This window comes from Lipotes vexillifer, unplaced genomic scaffold (assembly GCF_000442215.2).
Source record: "Lipotes vexillifer unplaced genomic scaffold, Lipotes_vexillifer_v1.1 scaffold534, whole genome shotgun sequence".
In the NCBI taxonomy this organism is placed as follows: domain Eukaryota; kingdom Metazoa; phylum Chordata; class Mammalia; order Artiodactyla; family Lipotidae; genus Lipotes; species Lipotes vexillifer.
Genome location: NW_006787833.1, coordinates 4101390 through 4106381, shown reverse-complemented (window position 1 = coordinate 4106381; position 4992 = coordinate 4101390).

Here is a 4992-nt window from a genome sequence, read left to right as displayed (position 1 = left end):
TTTCCCTCATGTGCCATGGAAATACTATCAGTCCCTATGAAAATGGTGTCTAGAAGTCTCCTCCTGAAATTAAGTCTGGCAGGAGATGTCTCCATTCAGTGCAGTCGGCATCCCTAGGCTAATGTTCTGTTCTCAGTGTGACCAGCGACTTCCTTGAGTTTATAGAGAAAATTATAAACCTTTCTCTGTGTCCTGCTTTCCCCACATGCCATACAAGGAAGCCAAGAAGCATTTGTGTTCCACCATCACCACTAGGCTATATGACGCAGTAGCGGAGAAAGCTCTGAAAAGGGCATGGGGTATTCTACAGCTGCATGGAGTACTGCTGTGAATATCTGGGTTGATATTCAGCAGGCAAGCACTGTTACGGCTAAAACAAGTTACTAAAATATCAAAATACTTCCTTATCAATTGTTCAGTAGCCACTTTCCTGAGCCATCTCTCACCCACTGTTGCCCCAGGTACCCCAGGCTCCCTCCCAGGACCCCTACTTTCCATAGTCCATTATCCAAGGGGATGCTTGGCCCAGCGGGGAACCCTGCTCTGCTCCCACAGCTGGCCTTGATTCTGATTGGTCACTGTCTGTCCTGTGTCAGCTAAACGTATTAATATCCCTCTGAATTCAGAGATTTCTAATTACTCACGAGTCATCTAAAATTACATTATATTTTTTCCCACCTCTCCTCTTTGCCACGTTTTGTGTTTCTCACACTGAAGTACTATCCCTAACCCTCACCAAAAATCCCACACCTATTACAAAGACTCGTGTGCACCGAGGTTTAAAGTATCTATACTTACAAACCTGAAAAGTGGAAACAGTCTAAATAAAACAGCAGGGCACACATTATGGTGTATGTGTGAGAGAAGAGTATGTACCTATTGGAAATGTTATGAAAGATGGAGAACATGATGGTGTAATAGTTGCTGATGAGAAGCCACAACAGTGTAGGTAGCCAAATGCTCTACCAGAAAGGTGTTCCACCGTGACAGGTTCTCCTGGTTTGCTGAGGAATCCCTTTAGAGTAGGGGTGAGTAAAGTAAGTTAGTGATGTAAGGGAAAGGTGAGTTGGGCCCATTTTTCTGGAAGGAGATCAATCACCTGGAATGGGTAGATCTTCACTGTTGTGAAAATTAGTCACTTTGGCAGGTCTTATGGGACAGGGAGGGGTTGGAGGGGTAGAGGAGGAAAAAGACGGGGTGGAGAGAGATGTTTCAGGTCAGTGAAGGGGGGTCTTGGGCAGGTCCTCACCCAGCATCCCTTGGGCTTCTTGTCAGTGGAAACAGCAAGAGCTGATCATTAAGACTGCTGAGACTTGTCATAGCTTGGGCTTAAGACCCTAGACTGAGAGTCACCTGGGGCTCATCTCCCCGCAAAGAAACAAAGTGAAGGACCTTTGTTCTACTACCCATGGCAGCAACTAGAGCAGAGCACGTAGCTTCCACCTCTGGAGTGCCCTGTGCCGCCATGGTCACCTGTGCCCTAACCGTAGGAGCCTGAGCCTTCTGACCCGGACTCACTGGTTCCCACCTTCCTCAACAGCCTCTTGCCTTTGACCCATGAGACTGAACCACTGCCCACTTTCCAAGCTGCCCCAGGCTTTGGGAGTAGCATCTTGGTGCCTGGGTTACTGGTACACCACACCCCTAGGCTTCACTGCTCAGAAGTTGACCTGTCAGGAATTTAAAAAGCCTCCCAGTCAGAGTGGCTTGAAGCCCCTATCCTGAAGGTGACACTTGAAGGTGGGAAGAAGCCTACCCCCAAGGGTTTACTACTCTACATGGTGACAACAGCTTAGCAATTACAACCACTTCAGGAACTGAAGACTTGACCCAGCCTGCTGACGGACTCAACTCACCGAGGCCAGGTTCCAGCACAAACCCTAATCTCACTAGGCCATGGTCCCAAGATTAACCTCCCAAGATGCAACCAAGGCAGACTGTACTGCTGCCTACAGGACCCGTGATGTACAATGGGAAAGAGACTGAACTTCTGGACTCTGCTCTTGCTGTCAGATCGAGAGACCTGAATGTTCTCACTCTTGGGATGGATGGATATACATTAGCTTTACTCTACAGGGTTTAGAGATGTGGTTCGCAGACTTGACTATGAATTCAGATCTCCCTGGTGCTTTAAAAATACCAACATTGGGGACTCCCCTGGCGGTCCAGTGGTTAAGACTCCACAATTCCACTGCAGGGGGCACCGGTCTGATTCCTGGTTGGGGAACTAAGATCCCGAATGCCGTGTGGTGTGGCCAAAATAAATAAATAAAATAAATTATTTTAAATAATACCAACATTGGGCCTCAACCTCTAAGAGTCTTTGTGTGTGTAATTTGAAAAATTCATGTCTTTCACAAATGAACATATCTATGAAACAGAAACAGAATCAGGGACCTAGAGAATAGACTGGTGATTGCCAAGGGGGAGGGGGGCTTAGAGAGGGATGGATTGGGAGTCTGGGATTAGCAGATACAGACTGCTTTATGTAGAATGGATAAACAACAAGGTCCTACTGTATAGCCCAGGGAACTATATTCAATATCCTGTGATGAACCATAATGGAAAAGAATGTGAAAAAGAATGTATATATATATGTATAATTGCGTCACTTTTCTGTAAAGCAGTAATTAACACGTTGTAATTCAACTATACTTCAATTAAAAAATTTGTTTTTTAATTTTGCAAGGACAGAGGTATTATCGATAACCTAGGTCTGCAGTGGCACCCAGAAAGTTGTGCATTTTTCTCAACAAAGGCGCGCTATCTGGAGATGAAATACAGAGCTGCTTTCTGGTTTCAGGATGGGCCCTCTGGGGGAACAGAAAGGCAAGGCCCATGGAAGAGCATACAGACAAGGTCTGTGGGACAGGAAGTGTGGGCCAAGCTGACTGGGGTCCCTGGCCATCCAGGAATCCTGTGAATATAAGGCTTATATCCTGGGTTCTCCACAGTCTGGACAACTCGGCACGTCATAAGGCAGGCCCAGGGAGGAGAGAAACTAAGTCACATCAAGAAGCTTGGGCCAGGGCTGAGCCGTGTTAAAGGAAAACAGGCACACAGTCCCCCGCGTCTTGCCCAACTTGTGGGGACAGCTTTGCAGGCAAGACTCGGGTGCGAGGGGACTCCATTAGGCTAAGTCCTACACGACAGGCCTGGGGGACCAAAAGGATTGGTAAATAAGCAAGCAAGACCCCTGACCCTCTTCCTCCCACCAGACACCAAAATGCATCTCACCGGAGGGAGAGGGCATCATCCTGTCACTCCCAGTAACAGCCCAGCACTGGGGAATATTTTAGGGTGTAGGTTCCCCAAAGTTTGGACACCCTCTACTACAAAATACTCCAAGATGAAAGGCTTCCAGGGTCAAATAAATTTGGGGAGTACTATATAGACTCTATCCTCCTCCTTTGCGCCAGATTCACAATGCACAGGAGCATATTAAAGGCTCTGACAAGGCCTGCAGCTGGAAAATTGTTTTTTTTTCAGCATTCCCCAAATTTAATTGACCACCATCTTTATCTGGGATAAGGGAAAGAGTCAGCAGTTAAATTGCTCCGTTGCTGCCCCACACCATCCTCCGACGGCAGAAGTTCCCCAGGCCCTCTCTGTAGATGTCCCTGTGACCAAGCTGCAGCCTGTTTTGTTGTGAAGCTGTGGCTGGTTCAGTGTCACACCAGCCATCCGGCCTCTGCTCCCTCTCCTTCCCAGCCTCCCCTCCCCTCCCTCCCTCTCGTCTCCTGGGGTTTCACTCCCCAACAGAGTCCGTGCAGAAGTTTTTGCGTCCACAGCTCTGAGACTTAAGGAATCAGAGCTCACATAGACACTTCCTCTACATTCTACCAAGGAAAATAAACCACAACCATGATTTCCTTTGTGATTATAAGACCATCAGCAGGTGTTCTGAGTGTGGTGTGATAGAAAGCGTCTGATCTAGGAATTAGAACTCTGGGATTTTCCAGTCTCATCTCTTGCACAAACCAGCTAAATTACTCTTCAGAGAATGGATTACCAAAAAATGGGGCAACACATGTCTGTCCTCATATCTCACATTTGTGAGGATTAATAAGCATTATAGGGACTTCCCTGGTGGTGCAGTGGATAAGAATCCACCTGCCAGTGCAGGGGACACGGGTTCAATCCCTGGTCTGAGAAGATCCCACATGCCACAGAGCAACTAAGCCACAACTACTGAAGCCCGCACACCTAGAGCCCATGCTTCGCAACAAGAGAAGCCACCGCAAAGAGAAGCCCGTGCACCACAACGAAGAGTAGCCCCCGCTCGCCACAACTAGAGAAAGCCCACACGCAGCAATGAAGACCCAACGCAGCCAAAAATAAATAAAATTAAATATTTAAAAAAAAAGCATTATAACTAACACTTGTTGAATGCCTACTACACTGTATGATCTCTTTTGATATTCCACCAAGCTGGATATTTTTACTTTCAAAGACAGGCCTTATTACTTCCATTTTTCAAATGAGCATTCTGAGACCCAGAGAGGTTAAGTAACTTGCCCAAGGTCACACAGCTATTTAATATCAGAGCCAGGAATTAAATGCAAGTTTGTCTGACCTCCAAGCTCATCTTTCCACCATACTGTCCTGCTTGTCCAGTGAGGAAATGCATATGAAAATATGTTAAACTCCACAAAACATAGATAGTAAAATGTACTCTGTCAGAGACTTCTCTGGTGGTCCAGCAGTTGGGACTCTGTGCTCCCAAGGCTGGGGGGGGCCCAGGTTTGATCCCTGGTCAGGGAGCTGGATCCCTCATGCCACAACTGGGGATCCCGCACGCTGCGGCTGAAGATCCGGCACACCGCAGCAAAGACCTGGCACAGCCAAATAAATAAATAAATACTAAAAAAGAAATAGTAGCATCAAAAAATTTTTTTAAAATGTATTCTGGGGGCTTCCCTGGTGGCGCAGTGGTTGAGAGTCCGCCTGCCGATGCAGGGGACGCGGGGTTGTGCCCGGGTCTGGGAGGAT